Source organism: Schistocerca americana, chromosome 3 (genome assembly GCF_021461395.2).
Source record: "Schistocerca americana isolate TAMUIC-IGC-003095 chromosome 3, iqSchAmer2.1, whole genome shotgun sequence".
NCBI classification, from domain to species: domain Eukaryota; kingdom Metazoa; phylum Arthropoda; class Insecta; order Orthoptera; family Acrididae; genus Schistocerca; species Schistocerca americana.
In genome coordinates this window covers 115,961,374-115,985,917 of record NC_060121.1, presented here as the reverse complement: position 1 = coordinate 115,985,917, position 24,544 = coordinate 115,961,374, and positions in this window count along the sequence as shown.

Genomic DNA, 24,544 nt, shown 5'->3' with positions numbered 1-24,544 from the left:
GCGGTGACGATGCAGTATGCGCATGACACTACTTTGACTCAGTCCACCGGCTCTCGCAATGTCCCGTGTACTCATGTGTGGGTTCATGGCAACAGCAGCTAACACACCAACTGCACCCGCTTCTCCTGTGACGGGCCTGTTACGGACCCGTTTGCGTGCTACGACCATACCTGTTGCAAAAAAATGGCTCTGAGCACTATGGGACTCAACTGCTGTGGTCATAAGTCCCCTAGAACTTAGAACTACTTAAACCTAACTAACCTAAGGACATCACACACATCCATGCCCGAGGCAGGATTCGAACCTGCGACCGTAGCGGTCGTGCGGTTCCAGACTGTAGCGCCTTTAACCGCTCGGCCACTCCGGCCGGCATACCTGTTGCATACAGTTGGCGGTAGATGTTTTGCAATGTGCGGCACGTTGGGTGCACTCTGACCGGGTACCGTTCTGCATACACCCCGCAGGCTTCAGCTTCGTTTCGTCGACACTCGCCATAAATGAGTATTATCTCCGCCTTTTCAGAGTTCGAATACGTCATGGTCACAGTTCCTACAACACTACACTATCACAGACGTTTGGTAACACGGTGTACTACAGTTGGTCTGCGTGCGGAGACGAATGCAGAATAACAATAGCAGCAAACGCTACAAGCGGACACTGCGACAGCTAGACCAAACCACAACAGTGCACTACAGCCACACTCGTAAACACGGTCGTCATCGTAAACATGTCCCTGCAGATGCTGCTCTCCGACCGTGGCCCGTGTTTGTTACAACACGCAACTGAACGTCGGAGGTTTAAAGCGTCAACTTTAGGTTACAATATCTCCGGATGTAATTAACATTTTACAATGCAACAAACGGCACTGATTACATATTTGTTTATATGTTCAGATGTGCTAACAAAACTAACGTGGTTCCATTTAAAAAAACGTAGGTTTGTGTTAAAAACCATACTTCCGTGCATTTCTGTATGGTTTGTATTAAACAATTACACTAGCCCCTCTCCTCACGTTCAGTCTGTGGAATCGGTTCGTCAGTATTTGATGTGGTTTACGAAATATATCCAGCGGTAACGTTAGGTGACTCACCCTGTATATTGAGCAACAACGTTTATCATTTAGTAGTACTAGTTGCCTTCATCATTCATTTGTGTTTAGATCGTAATTTATATGTTAAAAAGAGCATTAAGAGATCCTAAGATCTGCTTTAGGGGATAATCAGACAGGGCCAAATCATCATTTTAGCGTTTATTATTTTTCGTTGCGCATATTCATTTTTACACCCACCTAGAGTAGCATCTTGGAAGCCTCGTAACGCGCAAGGAATTCCGCACACATGGTTATCGGTTATATCGGTTATTTTTATGATGTTCTGTTAGGTGGCGAGAAACTCAGCGCAGCGGGCATGCACCTTTGAGTGCCTCAACTGGTGGACTAGACGTCCAGTCGAGTAATAGGGTGTTGTTTGTGATCCATCGACCTCTGCGAATGACAGTGTTCACACGCTCCAACATTGCAGCGATTATAGCTGTGTGCGGCCGACCGGCACGTGAGAGATCGGACAGGTTTTTAAGACCCTTTTGCGATGACAGACGCCTCGCCCAACTACTCACCGTGCTTTTGTTCACTACCAGGTCTCCGCAGACATTCTACAAACGCCTATGAATATCATCGATGCACTGATTTTGCTCTAGAAGAAACTCAATGACATCACTTCCGCTGCAGACACCGTTTTGAAGGCCGGCGCATATCGTTATTTCATAAAACTATAGGGACTGAAGCTGGAATATTCCACAATGCCCCGCAACAAATGCCACATTTTTAGGAGAAATGAAATAAGTTGCATTAGTTATTGAACGGCCCTGGCAATAGCCGCGCAGGAATAGCAGGGAAGTTTGTTCCTGAGTGCGATACAAGTGGCTGTAACCCGTCCATATATATGAATTTAGACGATTAATTCAGGCCGCGTTCTGCGCTGTACACAGAGTGATACAGTGACGAGGCTCTCGCCGTGCCCTGGTCACGGTCCCTGCGGTTTTGCAGCGGCGGTTACCGCAGTGAAAGGCGGCCACCGTATCCCGGGGCAACCGGGGCCCCGAGACGACCCGAGGACTTCCCTCGCAAAGGTCAGCCCGGCCTGTTAATCGCGTCCTGCCCCTTGTCGCTGCTCGCTGGCCGGCGGTAATCTCTGACAAATTGCGGGGCAATGAATCGTAATTAAGTACCGGCGAGCAGTGCTAGAGGTAATGGCGTACCGAGTGCTGACTTTACAAGGCTCCGGCAGGATACATAGAGCAGGAGGCCTTTACCACTACGCTGTACTTAGGCTAGGGAAACAGTTCTCACTGGTCAGAATCGTGCGCTGTTTCCCAAGGGAATGAACTCTCTACTAGCCTCTTTCTTGCCTACAAGTTGGAAAGTAGTTGTTGTTGTGGTCTTCAGTCCAGAGACTGGTTTGATGCAGCTCTCCGTGCTACTCTACCCTGTGCAGGCCTCTTCATCTCCGAGTAACTTCTGCAGCCTACATCCCTCTGAATCTTCTTATTGTATTCATCTCTTGGTCTCCCTCTACGATTTTTACCGTCCACGTTTCCCTTCAGTACTATCCCGGTGATCCATTGATGCATCAGAACGTGTCCTACCAACCGATCCCCTCTTCTAGTCAAGTTGTGCCACAAATTCCTCTTCTTCCCAATTCTGTTCTGTACCTCCACATTAGTTACGTGCCCAACCCGTCTAATCTTCAGCATTCTTCTGTAGCACCACATTTCGAAAGCTTCCATTCTCTTCTTTTCTAAACTATTTACCGTCCATGTTTCGCTCCCATACGTGGCTACACACCACACAAATACTTTCAGAAAAGATTTCCTGACACTTAAATTGATAAACGATGTTTACAAATTTCTCTTCTTCAGAAACAATTTCCTTGCCATAGCCAGTCTACGTTTTGTTACGGCGTAAAGTCAAGCTTTGGCACTCCAGTCAGGAACGATAGGTAAAAGAAGGCTGTGAGAAATGGTCAGCTAATCGCACGCTGACCGTCATCATTTCCAGGATGACAACGTGACAGCAGCGGCCCCTAGGTGAAGAGAGCACAAGCACCGCGCCCGAGAGGTCGCGGCCTACTTGGATGGCAGCTTCAGGATTAGCCACTTGGACAGCAGCGTCAACGTCAGGTACTTCGATAGCAGTTCAGGAAAGACTTTTGTCAGTTAGAGATCAGCAGTCACTGCAGAGGCTGATTATTTCGTATGTAGCCCTTTGAATGCAACACACCTGCAAGGAGCCGAGCGTTCGCGAAATGTGACCGACAAGTGTGACGTCACAATATTTCGCGTGGGCCCGCGCGTGCCCAGTGGAGCTGCTACACAATAGGCTGACTCCTCCTCCATGTTTTACCGAACTCTGAGAATTCGGAAACATTTACCTCGTGGATACTTAACCTATTGACGCAAATTTTTACAATATTTCTTATTAAATACTTGACATTGCCTGTATGACATGTACCAAACAATAATTACTGTTTACATAATTACTGTCTATACAGATATTTAGACCACCCTTTTCATATAACAGAAAAACTGAAATGTAATACATGTAGGCTCGGAACTTAGGCTGTAGCTCGTAAATATTAAATGTAATATTTGAAGAACTCGATACCATTGTCTCCAGATAGGGGTGCTGTGCAGTAAAAGTCTGTAAGAGATTTGCAGCTGTCGAATATGACTATTTACCTCGAGAATCTATAGGTAAGTAAGCGCATGTTTCAGTACATAATTTTAGTACATTCTTTATACAGCTATGCTAAACATATAATGAAATTAAAAATACTTTTTACACTTTGTTCATATTACGTTTAAACTTTCCTTACACACATGCAAAACAGAAACAATGTAGCGTTATGCTCTCACAGCACAATCTGTAGCATACAGCGATTTATACAGCCATTGTCGTTATTCATTCGTGTGAGATTTGTGTTTCCCATTAAGACGGTTCGCCAAGATCGCTAAGTGTGGCTCAAGTGTTCTTTAATGTGTCTCTGAACGTCCATTTCTTCTTACACTACTGGCCATTAAAATTGCTACACCATGAAGATGACGTGCTACAGACGCGAAATTTAACCGAGAGGAAGACGATACTGTGATATGCAAATGATTAGCTTTTCAGAGCATTCACACAAGGTAAGCGCCGGTGGCGACACTTACAACGTGCTGATATGAGGAAAGTTTCCAACCGATTTCTCATACACAAACAGCAGTTGACCGGCGTTGCCTAGTGAAACGTTGTTGTTATGCCTCGTGTAAGGAGGAGAAATGCATACCATCACGTTTCCGACTTTGATAAAGGTCGGATTGTAGCCTATCGCGACTGTGGTCTATCGTATCGCGACATTGCTGCTCGCGTTGGTCGAGATCCAATGACTGTTAGCAGAATATGGAATCGTTGGGTTCAGGAGGGTAATACGGAACGCCGTGCTGGATCCCAACGGCCTCGTATCACTAGCAGTCGGGATGACAGGCATCTTATCCGCATGGCTATAACGGATCGTGCAGACACGTCTCGATCCCTGAGTCAACAGATGGGGGCGTTTCAAAGACAACAACCATCTGCACGAACAGTTCGACGACGTTTGCAGCAGCATGGACTATCAGCTCTGAGACCATGGCTGCGGTTACCCTTGACACTGCATCACAGACAGGGGCGCCAGCGATGGTGTACTCAACGACGGACCTAGGTGTACGAATGGCAGAATGTCATTTTTTCGGATGAATCCAGGTCCTGTTAACAGCATCCGTGTTTGGCGACATCGCGGTGAGCGCACTTTGGAAGCGTGTATTCGTCATCGCCATACTGGCGTTATCACCCAGCGTGATGGTATGGGGTGCCATTGGTTACACGTCTCGGTCACCTCTCGTTCGCATTGGCGGCACTTTGAACAGTGGACGTTACGCTTCAGATGTGTCACGACCCGTGAGTCTACCCTTCATACGATCCCTGCGAAACCCTCCTTTTCAGCAGGATAATGCACGACCGCATGTTGCAGGTCCTGTACGGGCCTTTCTCGATACAGAAAATGTTCGACTGCTGCCCTGGCCAGTACATTCTCCAGATCTCTCACCAACTGAAAACGTCTGATCAATGGTGGCTGAGCAACTGGCTCGTCACAATACGCCAGTCACTACTCTTGATGAACTGTGGTATAGTGTTGAAGCTGCATGGGCAGCGGTACTTGTACACGCCATGCAAACTGCGTTTGACTCAGTGCCCAGGCGTGTCAAGGCCTTTATTACGGCCAGAGGTGGTTGTTCTGGGTACTGATTTCTCAGGATCTATGTACCCAAATTGCGTGAAAATGTAATCACATGTCAGTTGTAGTATAATATATTTGTCCAATGAATACCTGTTTATCATCTGCATTTTTTCTTGGTGTAGCAACTTTAATGGCCAGTAGTGTATAACGTCATCGTCAAATTCCAAAATTTTTATTTCTTCTACCTATACTTTTAAGTTCGTCTTCAAATTTTTCTTTCATTGGTTAGTAGCAGTCACCAGATGTAAATTCAGCGGCATTTTTTTTTTATCAATTTGTTGCCCGTATCGTTAGTCTGCGCTACACACTTCATGTTTCTCGTGTTGCACAATCGGCAGTTTACGACGTCAGCGGCGGCGTTACTGAGCCCCCAGCAGACACATGTGCGGTATGGCAGGGGACGCACCTGATACGGCCGGCGGCTGCTGTCCGCACACGCCTCCACCTGCGCTGGCAACATATAGGGAGCAGCCGAGCGCGCCAGATGGCGTTTTCCCTCCGTGTCGCCCCCATATATGCCGAAGCGCGCTAAGACAGCGGTAAACTGGACTAAGGAGCGCCGCCGGCCGGCACTGCTAATGAGACCGTGCCGTCCCCATCAGGTGACTCATCAGCGGAGGACAGTCCCACGAACAGCTGGGGGGACGTGCCTCTGCTGACTCCGTGCTGCGCTGCTCCACGGGCTCCGGACCTGCTCCCAGTACGCCTCGCCCAATCTGAACACGTTTCGTCACAGGCAGTGGTGCACGCCTATACAATTATAGTAAACCATATGTCTTGATCCGTTACACACGCAAATACAATACACACTCAAACTCGGCTTTCATATTTTAACTTGGATTGCTGTCGAAGAAAGAAATTAAAAATATTCCAATACCGCAGTTCATCTTAGGGTTTTCGGAAAGCAATTGCCGGGAATGGACATCTTTTCCCATAATACTACCAACTGGGAAATAGGCCATTCCTAGCTTGATGGGTTTTGACTGGAAACAATCGGATTCTGCACCGGGCCCTACGTCAAACGCCTTGCCCTGCCCACTAGGCTGGTGTACCGTAACAGCTAGGACCTTCTCCACTTATTTAAAGTTTATGACCACCAAATTCTTGCTCTCATTCAACTAACTGAAACGCTAATATTTTGTCGACAGTAGTCTTAAGCATAGCCAAATATGGGTAGGTAATCCTGCACTTATGGAACTATTACGATGAAATAAACCTATATGCAAGTGGACACTGTAATTGGTATGAAAGTTTGAAATGATGCTGTTCACTCATAATAAGGTTACGATCATTGTCTGTGACACATATTTCAAAACTGATGTTATCAGTAACTAAAAATTCGAATTAAATTAAAATATGAGTCTTACTATGTAACTGCAAAGCATTTTCCTGTCTACGTGAAATCCAATTACTGTTTTATTTCAAATGGTTCAAATGTCTCTGAGCACTATGGGACTTAACATCTGTAGTCATCAATCCCCTAGAACTTAGAACTACTTAAACCTAACTAACCTAAGGACATCACACACATACATGCCCGAGGCAGGATTCGAACCTCCGACCGTGGCGGTCGCGCGGTTCCAGACTGTAGCGCCTAGAACCGCTCCGCCGCCCCGGCCGGATACTGTTTTATTAACAATAAAGCTGAATACAATATGTAAAAACTACTTCGAAACACACTTATTACTGAAACCAAGTACATTTTTACTGAAGCTCGGAAACATGCCAGGAAGAAATTAGAAAAATTGTTCAAATGGCTCTGAGCACTATGGGACTTAACATCTATGGTCATCAGTCCCCTAGAACTTAGAACTACTTAAACCTAACTAACCTAAGGACAGCACACAACACCCAGCCATCACGAGGCAGAGAAAATCCCTGACCCCGCCGGGAATCGAACCCGGGAACCCGAGCGTGGGAAGCGAGAACGCCACCGCACGAAAACGAGATGCGGGCGAAGAAATTAGATTCGGTATTTTTTAAGCAATCAACTACAATGCAATATGTATTGTTATATTTACATATCTGACTATTTTCACTCTGAAGGAGACTTTTCTATAACGAGGTTCAATTACTGCCGAACGACATTTTATTTTACGATACGTATTATATCATTTTCTGTTCGGATATACGTCAGACTTCATTGTATTTCATTAGTATTCTGTTTTTAACAATCACCGACACTGTAATAAAATGTATGTAATGCCCGTGCGGAACCACAGTTGTAAGCCAGTTTTGCATGACCTTTCGAGGTGGCCACTATGCCGGGCTGCTTTGTAAATATATAACATCTCTTCGAGGCACACACTTTCCCAATTTAGCTCAATTGTACCACTGCTTGCTCGATATCTGAATGACTTCAAGACAGAAATAAATTACTTCGAAATTCGAAAACATGTGCGTCACAAATGAATTAGAGTAATCCGCTCATTCTGGTCAGAAGTTGTTGTATCCGGATTTGGGCTTTGTTTTCTACAGCAACAGCAGCAGATCATCTCTTCGACGTGGCTACTCAAGTTAAGTGTATGTTTAATCAGCTCACACCCGCCGCTTCACTTTCTGCAGATACCGATATTTTACTGGATAACTCTAAGAACTTTTACTACAGCATTACATCAAATTAATTCAGCATCTACATAAAGTTCAGCGCACTAATTGATGTACTTGATCACAGCCAGTTTCAGTTACTCTCAAGACACTAGAAACATTTTTTTTCTTTTAGTTACTGAAACCTTTCCTCGATAAATGAGAGATTAAGAGAAAACACATAAATGCGTATTGCAGGAGAGAATATTGATCGTAGTTTGGCAGATCACAGCGCCCTATCTACGCAGTGGAGTACTTCACTGTGCCATTCACTTAACCATGCGAGTGATATTCCGTTGAGCTTGGACCAGATGTTGATGAGGGCAGATCGATTTCATAGAATTACTACATGATTCTGAACACGGGCGAAATGGATTTCAACATAAAATTGAAATTCAGAAATTTATTCCCAAACACATCTCAAGAAATAAGTAGAGAGTAGGTAAGAGTAGAGTATGTAGTCGGTTAGCTATACGCTATGTGACAAAAGCATCCGACCCCCCCGCCCCAAATCATACGTTTTTCATATTAGGTGCATTGTGCTGCCAGCTACTGCCAGGTGCACCACATCAGCGACCTCAGTAATCATTAGACTTCGTGAGAGAGCAGAATCGGGCGCTTCGCGGAACTCACGGACCTCGAACGTGGTCAGGTGATTGGGAGTCACTTGTGTCATACGTCCGTACGCGAGATTTCCACACTCCTAAGTATCCCTAGGACCACTGTTTCCGATATGACAGTGAAGTGGAAATGTGAGAGGACACGTAAAGGACAAATCGTACAGGCCGAGCTCGTCTGTTGACTGACAGAGGCTGCCGACAGTTGAAGGGGGTCGTAATGCGTGATAGGGAGACATCTATCGAGACCATCACACAGGAATTCCAGACTGCAACAGGGTCCACTGTAAGTAATATGAAAGTTAGGCGGGAGATGAGAAAACTAGGATATCATGGTCGAGAGGCTGCTCATAAGCCATACATCACGCCGGAAAATGCCAAACGACGTCTCGCTTGGTGTAAGGAGCGTAAACATTGGACGATTGAACACTCGAAAAACATTGTGTGGAGTGATGAATCACAGTACACAATGCGGCGATCTGATGGCCGGGTGTGGCTATGGCGAATGCCTGGTGAACGTCATCTCCCAGCGTGTGCAGTGCCAACAGTAAATTTCAGAGGCGGTGTGTTATGGTGTGGTCGTGGAGAGGGCTTGCACCCCTTGTTGTTTTGCGTGGCACTATCACAACACAGGCCTACAATGATGTTGAATCACCTTCTTGCTTCCCACTGTTGAAGAGAAATTCAGGGATGGCGATTTCATCTTTCAACACGATCGAGCACCTGTTCATAATGCACACGGCCTGTGGTGGAGTAGTTACACGACAATAACATCCCTGTAATGGACTGTCCTGCTCAGAGACCTAACCTGAATCCTATAGAGCACCTTTGGGTTGAAACTTCCTGGCACATTAAAACTGTGTGCCGGACCGACACTCGAACTCGGGTCCTTTGCCTTTCGCGGGCAAGTGCTCTACCATCTGAGCTACCCAAGCACGACTCCCGCCCCGTCCTCACAGTTTTACTTCTGCCAGTACCTCGTCTCCTACCATCCTAACATTACAGAAGCTCTCCTGCGAACCTAGCAGAACTAGCGCACCTGAAAGAAAGGATACTGCGGAGACAGCCTGGGGGATGTTTCCAGAATGAGATTTTCACTCTGCAGCGAAGTGTGCGCTGATATGAAACTTCCTGGCAGACTAAAACTGCGTGCCAGACTGAGACTCAAACTCGGGAGCTTTGCCTTTCGCGGGCTAGTGCTCTGCCATCTGTGCTACCCAAGCATGACTCACGCCCCGTCCTCACAGCTTTACTTCCGCAAGTTTGGGGTGTTTTGGAACACCCACTTCGTGTCCAGGCCCCACCGACAGACATCGATACCTCTCTTCAGTGCAGTACTCCGTGAAGAATGGGCTGCCATTCCCGAAGAAACCTTCCGGCACTCTATTCAACGTATGCCTGCGAGAGTGGAAGCTGTCATCAAGGCTAAGGGTGGGCCAGCACCATATTGAATTCCAGCGTTACCGATGGAGGGCGCCACGAACTTGTAAGTCATTTTCAGCCAGATGTCCGGATACTTTTGATCACATAATGTATGTTTTGATCAAGCTAAATTCTCTCTCTCTCTCTCTCTCTCTCTCTCTCTCTCTCTCACTGACTCCCCTCTTTCTCCCTCTTTTGTCGTAACTAGCATACCAGCAAGTCACATTGAACTCAGCTTCGTTCCTATGAAGGTAACAGTATGTAAGTCTGTACGAATATGCAGAAAGAAAGGTGACAACGTCTACATAAAAGTAAACAAAAAATCTTAAAAACTGTAAATACGGTGGCAAGTTATTATTTATGAAAATACCTATGATCACCAACAGATATGTATATTTTAGTAATTTCAGACTCTTAAATCATGATATATCCGTAAGAGGACTCCCGAAATGTATGTTTTCCAGGTGGGAATATGTATTAGAAACATTTGGCAGGAGCGAGAATAGTGTGTAAAATTTAAAAGTTGCATGCTATCTGTGCCATCTAGACCTTAATTTTTTAGTGACGAACCTTGCAGCCTTCAACATGTTAAAGACAGGCATTTTACGATTTTTATTTATTCATACCTGACCTCAGCCACAAATCAGTCCAGAAGCTTCATTAATTAATACTTACCCCTACTGTAGTAGGTCGTCACAAAATGGGCTGTTCATTAGGTATCCTGACATTTGGAGTCATCATCATCGTCATCAGTTTAACCCTCCAGCAACGCGAGTATAGTCTGCGATTGTTTGTTTGTGTGTGTGTGTGCGTGTGTGTGTGTGTGTGCGTGTGTGTTGTGTGTGTGAGTTTTGGAGGTCGTCCTGTCCAACCATAACTTCATAATTCAATGTACGACTATTATTCAAGATGGAGCACGTGTCTGCTGTATTTTAAAGAATCAGGTTATCTTCCATTAGGAACGTGGGTGCACTCGACGACTGTGACATAACTTTCGAATGATAGAGCACAGCAATCAGTCGTCCTTTTCTCGCAGATTTTACGCGGCAAATCTAGATTTCGGCTAGTGCGTAGCCATTATCACTGCACCATTTGATAGTATCAACGCATGTTCTAGTACGTCAGTCCCGTGGTGTTCGGGCTTCTGTCACAGTTCTTTCAAGAAGAGATGCTAACTCAGCCGAAAATTCAGTATTTATTTATTTTATTTATTTATTGATTTATTTAACATGGCAAGATTAGGGCCATCAGGCCCTCTCTTACATCTAACCAGGCATTCTACTTATTTTACATTCATACGTTTTAGTAAGCATGTTAAACTACATCTAGTACAAAAAGTGAAATAAACAATTAGAAAGGTACACCTGGAAAAATACGTACATATAGAGTTTATATTCGTAGATCATAAGTACTGTTATAATTAGACATTACTGAAGAGACAAATTTTAGATAGGAGTGCTGGCAGCAGGGAGTATGAGGGAGACTCATGGTGAAGGGAGGAGAAGAATAGACATGATGAAACATAATTAAGGAGATATAAAGGAAAAGAAGATTGCCTGGCTAATAGAGATAGATGAAGAGGAAGGCATCTCAGGAGCGAGATAGGAGACGCTAGCTTTGCTATTTGACAGATGAGAGGATTGGCCTGGTACATTAATTTTGTGGAGAACTTTATGAGGAAGATAGTAGGAAATGCTTCAACTTCTTCTTAAAAGCAGCAGGAGATTGAATTTTGCGCAAGGTAAGGGGCAGTTTGTTCCAGAGGCGGACAGCGGCAACTGAGAAGGAGTTTGCAAAAGTTTTTGTTTTGTGAGTGGGCACAGTTAGGATACCAAATAAGAGTGACCTCGTGTTTCGATTATGATGGCATGACAGGTTTTTAATCTCTGAAGCAAGGTACTGGGGTGCTTGCGCGATGAGGAGTCGGTGGAGTAGACATAGAGTGTGGTAGTCACGCAATTTGTCCGGCCGCAGCCACCCTAGCTCGGAGTGTGAAGCACTAACATGATCATATCGGCGAATGTTGCAGGTGTAACGCACACAGGCATTCATGGTTAGCTCTAGGCGTCTTTTGTTTTCACTACTCGTGCCTTGTTGAATCACATCACAATAGTGGAGGTTCGGTAGAACGAGTGCTTGCACGAGCTGGCGTTTCAAGTCCTGTGGAAATATGTTCCGAAACTTTTTGAGAGCATAGAGACAAGCAGACGTCTTTCGGCACACTGCGACTGTATTCTCCAAAAAAAATGGCTCTGAGCACTATGGGACTCAACTGCTGAGGTCATTAGTCCCCTAGAACTTAGAACTAGTTAAACCTAACTAACCTAAGGACATCACAAACATCCATGCCCGAGGCAGGATTCGAACCTGCGACCGTAGCGGTCTTGCGGTTCCAGACTGCAGCGCCTTTAACCGCACGGCCACTTCGGCCGGCCGACTGTATTCTCCGCCCAGTTGAGATGCTCATCCAAAGTTACACCCAAGTTCCTCAGTGTTTTCTGATATGGTATTGGAGTACCGTCGAGCAGAATAGGAGGTAGCCGTTCGCGGAAATCTGAACTTATTAATTTCTGATGGGCTATTAAGATTACTTGCGTCTTTTTTGCATTTAGTTTAAGCCCCAGGCTTTTCGCCCATGTCACTACTGAAGACAGATCATCATTCATCTGAGCGATTGCAGTGTTTACGTCTTCAGGTCTGACGCTTAGGTAGAGCTGGAGGTCGTCGGCATAGAAATGATATTTACAGGAGGACAGAACCGACGAAATATCGTTGACATATAAAGAAAACAAAAGTGGTCCTAAGACTGATAGAATCTGGCAGGGGTTCCATCGGCACCTGGAGCTTTGTCAGTTTTACCGATTTCAGTGTTGTTTTTCAACAATAATGACACTCATTTTTCGGTGGTACGAGGATTAAATTGGGGCAAATAGGAGAAGTGGCGGTGTTGGTAATGAGGGTGTCATCAAGAGGTAACACCTGCGGCTCCGGGGTCGAGGGCCAGGAGCGCAGTCACAGAGACTGCTTTTTAGGAGCGTCGCGCGTGTGGTCCGACACGCAGCTGAGCCGCTCCTGCTCGTGTCGTGGGAACGACGTGCCCGGCAGCGGCAGCGGCAGCGGCAGTGGCAGGCCGCTAATGGGGCGCCCACCGGGCGCTGCCCGGACTCTAGCCGACCAGCGCCGTGCCTAATGGCGGCGCATCCCGGGCCCTCCTGCCGCCTACGTACGCTCATTTGGAGAGGCAGCCGGTAATTACTGGTAATTACACGAGGCCTGACCCCGGCCCCGCGCTTACAAATACTACAACAGCACCGGCGGGGCAGCCATCCGTACGGTACAGGTCAGGCTGCCTTCCGAAAGGCGAGCGTTACCGGCTACTCCGGGCCAGCGCAGGGCAAAAATTCCCCCGATCGGCTGCCGGGCACCTCCACTGACCCCGTACGTTTATGTAGCAGGTAGGCGTACAAGACGTAGCTTCTCATCCCGTACCCACCAATCTTGTTTGCACGCCTTGGCAACTGTCTGGTAACTATCGAGTTGTCTAATAGTTTCTGAGGATGAATAATCTTATTCTATGCGCAGTATATGGATTTTTGAAACCTAACACATTTCAGCCGTCCAATTTACAAACTGTTACTAGTTTCGGCGGTTTATTACACCATCTTCAGGTCCGCTGACCGACGTGTAGGAAGATTTCAACCTTGGTTCCGGTAAAAAGGGACCCAGCATTTAAAGACTGCTATCTATAGATTTCTGCTTGATACAGCGATCACGTCAGCGAGGTTGGAATCTTCCTACGTGTCGTTCAGGGGGTCTGAGGATGGCGTAATAAATCGCCGAAACTGATAGCCCAATAAATAATAATTTGGAAATTAGACTGCTGAAAGGTGTTTGATTTGACATTCTGTACTGAACAGTAAAGTCCCGCAACCATCTCTGAAAAGATAGACACACAAGGATACATAAATCTGTCTCAAAAATTTCTGTTAAAAATGGCTCTAAGCACTATGGGACTTCACATCTGAGGTCATCAGTCCCCTAGACTTAGAACTACGTAAACCTAACTAACCTAAGGACATCACACACATCTATGCCCGAAGCAGGATTCGAACCTGCGACCGTAGCAGCAGCGCGGTTCCAGACTGAAGCGCCTAGAACCGCTCTGTCACAGCGGCCGGCTAAAAATTTATGTTAAGAAGTGTTTTGCTACATCATAAGATGACATGAAAATCCAAAGAAAATTCCAACAATTTGATGCGACAAGAATCGATTCCACACCGTAAGATGAAATGAGCAAAAAAATTAATAATAATAATAACAATAATGAATGACAAATGTCGCTGTCGTTGTTACGGCCTTCAGTCTGTAGACTACTTTGCTGCAGCTCTCCATAGTACTGTATCCTGTGCATGCCTCTCCGTCTCTGAATAACTACTGAAACCCACATCTTTTGAGCCTGCTCACCGTATTCATCTCTTGGTCTTGTAACGGGACATCCTCCTCTAGCATTACTTTTCCTCGACAGTAGTTGTCGGTACAAGTATTACTTTTCGAATTTTGGACTGGTCACTATTATCTCAGCTGGTTTTCTGAAAACTTTCAACATAATTTTAGACACAGTATGTTATATTTCAAACTAAAATTTATGAAAAGGAATTACTTTTTTGTTTTTTGAAATTACGAATTATTTTCCACACTTATCATTTCTATTATTAGTTACGTAATCTAGTACCGTTTATTTTGTTTATTTCTGGATTCATTTATGAAATAATAATCGAAAATAATAGAAACTCATCTGTCAAGAAAATCTGTAAACCCTTTGGAATATCGTCTACATTTCCGCTGAGTGAGTAATAGTAAACATGCCACTGATGTGATAGGAAGTATTTTTGTATTTTGTGCGAACAATGTAATTTCGGCTTTGTTAATGTGAAATATAAAAAGACTGTATGATATGCTAAAATGTGACGAACTATATTATCGTAACAACAAAAATTCTGCAACAACAATCGTCAAGTTTGTTTAGGTCAATTCAACCATGAGGACCCAAAATATAAGAATGTCAGCTTCAAGAATCAGACCCCTAGACAAGAAGAATTGGAGCCAATTCCACGTGAAAAGATAAGCAAACTAGAAAGTTTGTTGCAATCTTCGCTCCTCTCAAATGTTCATAAAAGACTAATGTGGACAATAGCTGCAACTAGGAAGGAGGGAGTATGTTACAGTTTCCCTCTCGAATTTTTACCCAACACTACCCTGAACTGTTTATCGTCCACATTTCACTTCCATACATGGCTACACTCGAGAAAAATACCTTTTGGTATTCTTTGAACTCCACTCCCGCTATCGTGGAGTAGTACGTTCTGTTCAGAATACTTCATTAGGCGTGAACTCAGAATATGTTCTAAGATATTAGAGCACACAGATCTGAATGATATCGAAGGAAGTCTTGTGACTCACCTGTACTACCCTTCTTGAGGAAGCATGTGACCAGTGCTTCTTTTGCAGTTCTTTGTTCGAGGAACGTACAATATATCATGGTTAAGGGAGGGTCTAGATCGGCAGCAAATTCCGTATAGAATGACGCAGTCTTCACTTTCAGCGATTCCACCTGTTTCTCAATGCCGTTGACGGTTAGTACCCGTGTCATTCATCGTTCCAACAGCGCGAGGAAGAAACTGAAGGAGTGCCCACGGCTCTTCCTTTGTAATGGGAAACATCCTATCACTCAAATATACATTCGACACTAACAAATTTATCTTCTTCAGAAACGCTTTACTTGCCATTGCTTGTCTACATTTTATATCCTCTCTACGTTGGTCATTATCGGTTATTTTACAGCGTAGCAACAAAACTCATCAACAAATTTTAGTATGTCATTTCCTAATCTCATTCCCTCAGCATCACCTGGTTTAATTCGACTACTTTCCTTAAAGACAGACATTTCTGAACAGATAGAGGCCAGGTTACAAGGATAAAGAGTTTTAAGTACCTTAGTGATACAAGAAAACGGACTAGATAAAGTTGCGATAGGAGAAAGGATATCGAAAATTGAGAGAGCACAAAGGCTAACTAAAAACTTTTACAACAAAAAGTACATCGTCTAGAATCCCAAACTAAGACACTGTTGTCAAAACAGAATGGCTGTAAACTAGTGAAAACTTCGCTATCACCTATAACCTGGAGAAGTTTGGGATCCTGGAAAGGAAATCCTTGAAAAGTCATGGCAACAATACAATGACCGACTGGAAACTTCGGAGCAACAAAGAGGTTTACCAGAATGTGGAGAGGATCTTGGAGACTACAGGGACACCTGCAGAGAATAGACAAAAATAGATTATCCAAATAAATGATTTGTTGCCTATGACGTCGATTGAAAGTGTTGAGAAAGACCTTGTTAAACTACTCCGAAGCTCTCACGTTATAACAGGACATGTTTCGAAAAAGAATATAAACTCTGGAAGGGTTTCAAGTCGAAATAAGAACCACAAAGACTGGACGAACAAGGGCAGAAGAGTAAAAACAGCAACGTAGCGACTATATGGAGGAGTATTTGAAATAGAGGAAACTTCGGCCAAAGAGGACAAAACTGTACTATGATCCTAAGTCATCAGTTCTCCAATAAAAATATTATTGTAATGATATCCTTAAGATACGTTACGAGAAGACCAATTATACGAGAAATGACCCTTAAAACAGCAGGAGAGTTTCAAGAAAAATGGACTATGGAACGATTTTACAACGGGACGATTCATTCTCCTAGTTAAGCTAGTTCTTTGCAGTCTCCTTTCGTCCACGTGATCTGGCACAGCCCGGTGTGCAAGAGAGCATCTGCAATAGGTTGAGCCGGCAAAAGTAAGAATATTTCTAGCCATCCCTCGCCATCTGTTGCCCTCCTCCCCCACATTATCACTAACTTTAGCACCTAACTAAACTGTGGAAGGAAATAGTTTTCTTGGAACACTTGTATTTTCAAAATGATGAAAGATAAATGATATTTAGTGTGTGTGTGTCTGTGTGTGTGTGTGTGTATGTGTGTGTGTGTGTGTGTGTGTGTGTGTGTGTGCGCGTGCTAGAGTGGATGACGAAGGAATTCGTGGTGCTTCGCAAATGCTGCCCGTAATTCCTTCTCAGAAAGAAAAGCTAACTGTCCATCGTGAGGGTACACACATGTTACAAAACATGCTTCCCCTGCATTATTTTTCTCCATTGTGACACTTTCTTGACGCGCCCACTGCATCCCTGCTTAAAATAAAACAAGTTCAATTGTGTGCACTACACTTTTTTGGAACACTTCGGGCTGTTAAGGCTTCGTTTCTCACCACACTAATAATAATAATAATAAAACTGTGTACAGCACTATAGTAGCGTAGTAGCGCTCTTGTAGTTACTTCTGTGTCATGCTGTCAATTAATTCATTTAACTATTGCGAAGCGAGTAATGAAACAATTTCTTTACCACTGCAGGTACTATTTGCAACTTTCCCAAGACATTTTCTTGAGATACTTAGCATTTGTTTCGTTTATGTCTCACTTTTATCTTCAGCGATGCAAGGGGTGAAGCACAACAATTGTGTGTAGTGGGTGGACTATATGAGGAACCTGTAACCTCCACGCATTAATGCTACTAACTGAGAAAAAGTAATTGTTGATCACTTATATAATCTGTATTAGAGTCTTACAAAATTGTGATAATTGTAATAACCTTCTGAAAATAATTTTGCTTCGTGACAAACAGAATCGAATCGTTTAGTTTTTCCCCTCAGAAAATTTCATTTTACCCCTCAGGTGGTAATTACCCCTGGTTTGGAACCACTGAATTTTTATTCATAATAGACCCCTCGAACAAAAAATCGTGCCCAGTTCTTGGAAAAAGCACAGGTTACACATGTCTACAAGAACGGAACAGAAGTTATCCACAAAACTAACGACCAATATTCTTGACATCGATTTGTTGTAGAATCTTAATATATTCTGAGCGGAAACATGATGACGTACCTCGAACAGAATGACCACCTGCACATCAACCAGCATGGATTCCGAAAACATCGATCATGTGCAATCCAACTAACACTTTTCTCATAAGACATAGTGAAGGCTTTGGATCAAGTCAGTCAGATAAATGCAATATTTCATGATTTCCGAAAAGCATTTGGCTCAGTATCCCACCTACGCTTATTGTCAAAAGTACGGTCATAGGGTGTTCCTGTACCAAGTGAAATTTGTGACTGGATTGAGGAATTTTTGGTAGGGAGGACGCAGCATCTAATCTGGGTAGAGTGTCATCGTCAGATGTAGAAGTAAACTCAGGTGTGCCCCAGGAAAGTGTGTTGGTTCACTTGCTGATCTTATTGTAAATTAATGACCTTGCAGACAATATTAGCAGTAAACGCAGAGTGTTTGCAGATGATGCAGTTACCTATAAAGAATTGCTGTCTGAAAGAAGCTGCGAAAATATTCAGTCAAATCTTGATAAGAGTTCAAAATGATGCAAAGATCGGCTACTTGCTGTACATGGTCAAAAATGTAGAGCTGGGCACATGACAAAACGAAAAAACGTAGTATTCTGTGACTATATAAATTAGTCATTGCTGGAATCCGGCGACTCAACAAATACACCATGTGATCAAAAGTATCCGTACATCACCAAAAACATACGTTTTCCATATTAGGTACATTGTGCTGCCACCAACTACCAGGTTCATATCAGCGACCTCAGTAATCATTACACATCGTGAGAGCAAAATGGGTGCCGGCCGCTGTGGCCGACCGGTTCTACGCACTTCAGTCCGGAACCGCGCTGCTGCTACGGTCACAGGGTCAAAGCCTGCCTGGGGCATGGATATGTGTGATGTCCTTCGGTTAGTTAGGTTTAAGTAGTTCTAAGTCTAGGCGACTGATGACCTCAGATATTAAGTCCCATAGTGCTCAGAGCCATTCATCTTCCAGTCGCGAAACGTCCGCAGAGAGGAACGATTGCTGGTAAGACTCCCAGTAAACTCGCATTTCTTTTCATTCTACCTAGTTACGCCACTGTCCTGATTTTGCGTTACTGTCGCATATCATCATGCAATATTAATTCACTTGGGAATGTCCATTGACTACCTGACACGTTTCTTTAAAAATTTTTTAACACTTCATTACAATTTATTTCAAACACGCCAACTCTTGGTAGTGTTCGGTTGGACGTAACAGGGATAGATAGACAAAAAACTCCACAGTAACAGAATTAACCCGTTTGACGAATCCCTAATAACTGACCTCTCTTGGTATATTACATACATTTCATGTCATCGAACCTTTACTTACTTTGCAGATGAAGCACAAAATTATTTGTACCTTCTTTTGATCCATATGATTAGTTAGCTTTTCAGTCTCTTGATTAACATGGTCATTTACAGAATTCTTGTCAGTGAATATCAACTTAGCCCCCTTCCACTAACGTTTAACTTCTTGTAAAAGTTTCGAGACACATTCATGTCAAACACAATGACATCAGCTTTATACGCGTTGCAGAATACCAGGACTGACTCACTGACACGCACCAGTTTCGACCGGCATGGCAGACAGCTCCCCCAAATGAAATCCAACACTTGTGCGGCACTTGTTTGGAATGGGGGTTTCCTCAGCATGCATATCTGTAAAGCACTCGGTTCAGTTCAGAGAGGCCACAAAGATTTTTGGGCATTAAAATATTGCCTGTTACGACGCTGGTACTGAGCACTATTCATTGAAGTTTGAATAGTGTGGCTCAAATACCCACGGGCTGTGGCACGAAAATATATAGATTTGTTACACACAGATTAATTGAGTGGCCCAAAGATGTGGCTGGTCTAAATGTTTGGCTAAGTTTTTTTCGTCATAGGGTGCCAGCTCACAAATGTCGCAAACACAAATTTCAAGTTAAAATAAGATACAACAAAACAGTGCACGCAGGCATTGCAGTGAAATTTAAAATATTGAGTCACTCACGTTATAATTCGAACAAGTAGTTTATTTTTCTTCCATATGTTCACTAAACACTTAAAATGCAGTCTGAAGAGCTCTTAGGTAAGGGCGGCCGTTAATAACTCAAAAATGGCTCTGAGCACTATGGGACTCAACTGCTGTGGTCATTAGTCCCCTAGAACTTAGAACTACTTAAACCTAACTAACCTAAGGACGTCACACACATCCATGCCCGAGGCAGGATTCGAACCTGCGACCGTAGCAGTCGCACGGTTCCTGACTGCGCGCCTAGAACCGCGAGACCACCGCGGCCGGCCGTTAAAAACTGATGCTACAACACTTCACTATAAAATTCGTATGTCGCGATCACGGCACTCGACAATCTGTTCACAATTCACAAAACACACTCTTGTCTGCTGTCCTAAGCGACTATATTGCGTTCCACTTGATCGCTTTCGAGCGTCGCTAAATACAAACTTGGCCCCGAACGTGGATACCAACCCACAACTAACCCCAGATGCGCGGCACCTCGGGCTCCCAGCATCGTTCAAAACCCACTCTCCTGTACTCAAAGATGGCCGGCTAATCCACTCTCAAAAGACTGCCTAACTCAAAACAATGTTTGAAAAAAATTACGAATATTCTAAAACTAAATACAAAAACGTACACTACTGGTCATTAAAATTGCTACACCACGAAGAAATGTAGATGATAAATGCGTATTCATTGGACAAATATATTACACTAGAACTGACATGTGATTACATTTTTACGTAATTTGGGTGCATAGATCCTGAGAAATCAGTACCCAGAACAACCACCTCTGGCCATACTAACGGCCTTGATACGCCTGGCCATTGAGTCAGAGCTTGGATGGCGTGTACAGGTACAGCTGATCATGCAGCTTCAACACGATACCACAGTTCATCAAGAGTAGTGACTGGCGTATTGTGACGAGCCAGTTGCTCGGCCACCATTGACCAGATGTTTTCAATTGGTGACAGATATGAAGAATGTGCCGGCCAGGGCAGCAGTCGAACATTTTCTGTATCCAGAAAGGCCCGTGCAGGACCTGTAACATGCGGTCGTGCATTTTCCTGGTGAAATGTAGTGTTCCGCAGGGATCGAATGAAGGGTGGAGCCACGGTTCGTAACACATCTGAAATGTAACGTCCACCGTTCAAAGTGCCGTCAATGCGAACAAGAGGTGACCGAGACGTGTAACCAATGGCACCCCACACCATCACGCCGGGTGATACGCCAGTATGGCGTTGACCAATACACGCTTCCAATGTGCGTTGACCGCGATGTCGCCAAACACGGATGTGGCTATCATGATGCTGTAAATAGAACCTGGATTCATCCGAAAAAATGACGTTTTGCCATTCGTACACCCAGGTTCGTCGCTGAGTACACCATCGCAGGCGCTGTGATGCAGCGTCAAGGAAACCGCAACCATGGTCTCCGAGCTGGTAGTCAATGCTGCTGCAAACGTCGTCGAACTGTTCGTGCAGATGGTTGTTGTCTTGCAAACGTCCCCATCTGTTGACTCAGGGATCGAGACGTGGCTGCACGATCCGTTACAGCCATGCGGATAAGATGCCTGTCATCTCGACTGCTAGTGATACGAGGCCGTTGGGATCCAGCACGGCGTTCCGTATTACCCTCCTGAACCCACCGATTCCATATTATGCTAACAGTTATTGGATCTCGACCAACGCGAGCAGCAATGTCGCGATACGATAAACCACAATCGCGATAGGCTACAATCCGACCTTTATCAAAGTCGGAAACGTGATGGTACGCATTTCTCCCCCTTACACGAGGCATCACAACAACATTTACCAGGCAACGCCGGTCAACTGCTGTTTGTGTATGAGAAATCGGTTGGAAACTTTCCTAATGTCAGCACGTTGTAGGTGGCGCCACCGGCGCCAACCTTGTGTGAATGCTGTGAAAAGCTGTTCATTTGCATGTCACAGCATCTACTTCCTGTCGATTAAATGTCGCGTCTGTAGCACGTCATCTTCGTGGTGTAGCAATTTTAATGTCCAGTAGTGTATATGATATATTGAAAAAGATGGAAATTTTCCGGGCAATAACAATTTACACTCTAATTTCTTGTATCTGCCACCGTTTTTGCACAAATAATGTTCTTGTGGCGTGATTTTGCTTTTCGTGGATTTTTTATACCAAACCTAAATAAACAAATAGAAATACGTACCTAATTACTCATCTACCTCCTTAAACTTCAGAATGCTGCCGCCAGTTTCGTCTCTTTAAATTTATTTATTGCCAAAAACACAGTTTCTCTCAGTCTAATACCATATTCCGACCTCTCACTCAAAAATGGTACATACTATGCTAAACCGGCTATGACTGCTCGATGCAGCTCTACTAGCCGCATCCGTAAACACTTCGCTCATATTAATCGGCCAAAGCACTGCCGAGACGTTAGCTTTTGAATTTTCATAAATTTACAATTTTTAAGATGACAATAACTTTTAAAATATTACGTATTTTTCTGGAGTGTCTGGATAATTTAGCTTTACATGTTTTTCTGTCCATGAGTGCCAACTCGCACCTCCGTGTCACTCTTAGTTCTGTTTTTATCAATTTTTCTCTGGCATATAAATTTCTCCAAGCGCGCCAACACGGTCATATGCGCCGCTGCCAAGCGTCCATTCGGTTTTCTCCAACGCTGCGTACACGCTAACCGCTCGCCACGGCCCCGTAGCAACCGCCAGCCACGTGCTCTGCGGCGGGAAACTGCCTCTCTAATCTCACCCCACAGCTTGTACGCTCGTACTGTGCTCAGGCTTAATTATGTAAAAGCAAATAGACGATTTTCATTGACACCCCCTCCACAAATGAGATTTCATGGAATTCTGACAGACTCCTCCCCCCACCACCTATTTTGTGCTTATGTCATTAATGAACATCCCCTTCTCTGCTCCTATTTCGCAGTAATTTTAGTGACTGGGTGTTGCGTGATGTCCTTAGGTTAGTTAGGTTTAAGTAGTTCTACGTTCTAGGGGACTGATGACCATACATGTTAAGTCCCATAGTGCTCAGAGCCATTTGAACCATTTGTAATTTTAGTGAGGACACTCAGGCGATGTGTTTGGACATGCATCCTTGCACTCGACTCACTGACGTTGTGTGACACCAGAAAAGTCTCTATGGCCTCTTTTGTCGGCAGAAGGCAGTCTGTGGACCTTACTAACAAGGGAACCTCCCCATCGCACCCCCCTCAGATTTACTTATAAGTTGGCACAGTGGATAGGCCTTGAAAAACTGAACACAGATCAATTGAGAAAATAGGAAGAAGTTGTGTGGAACTGTGAAAAAATAAGCAAAATATACAAACTGAGTAGTTCATGGGAAGATAGGCAATATCAAGGATCCTGGAATCGCAAGAGCGCCGTGGTCTCGTGGTAACGTAAGCAGCTGCGAAACGAAAAGTCCTTGGTTCGAATCTTCCATCCAGTGAAGACTTCAATTTTTTATTTTCAGTTTATGTGACAAACTCTTATGTTTTCATCACTTTTTTGGGAGTGATTATCACATCCACAAGAAAACCTAAATCGGGCAAGGTAGAAGAATCTTTTTACCCATTCGCCAAGTGTACAAGTTAGGTGGGTCGACAACATATTCCTGTCATGTGACGTACATGCCGTCACCAGCGTCGTATAGAATATATCAGATGTGTTTTCCTGTGGAGGAATCGGTTGACCTATAACCTTGCGATCAAATGTTTTCGGTTCCCATTGGAGAGGCACGTCCTTTCGTCTACTAATCGCACGGTTTTGCGATGCGGTCGCAAAACACAGACACTAAACTTATTACAGTGAACAGAGACGTCAGTGAACGAACGGACAGATAATAACTATGCAAAAATAAAGAAAGTAAAATTTTCACTCGAGGGAAGACTTGAACCAAGAACCTCTCTTTCCGCAGCAGCTCACACTACCACGGGACCACGCCGCTCTTGTAATCAGGTCGTCCATTATGTTGCCTATGTGGCCCATGGACTACTCAATTTGTATATTTTGCTAAATTTTTTCACAGTTCCACACAACTTCTTCCTGTTTTCTCAATTGATCTGTGTTCAGTTTATCAAGGCCTATCCACTGTGCCAACTTATAACTAAATCTGAGGGGGGTGCGATGGGGAGGTTCCCTTGTAAGTAAAGAGGGCCTTCCCTGGGATACGTGCAGTTTCGTGGAAGTCAGGAAGCAACCTATCCCAGAGCTGCTGAATGGCAGGCAGGCGCCTGGCTGCACCCCTGTAGTCAGATCACGCTGCAGCCGCACCTAAGCCCTTACACAATAATTGAGAACAATATTTATGCTTTTCTGTGTGTATTCCAACCGCGGCACCATCTATCCGGCATGAAGAGCAATTCTGTACGTTCTAAAAATTTGGTTCAGGCAATACCAGCGTGTGGCTCTGCACAGCGTTCTTAGCGTGTAAAGCTGACCAATCGCCGGAGGAAACTGCTTTGGCCCACTACCAACTTTGTGTTTAAAACTGTTCACGTTTTACACAAAACGCTGGTTCGCAGGAGAGCTGCTGTAAATTTTGGAAGGTAGGAGGCGAGGTACTGGCAGAAGTAAAGCTGTGAAAACGGGGAGTGAGTCGTGCTTGGGTAGCTCAG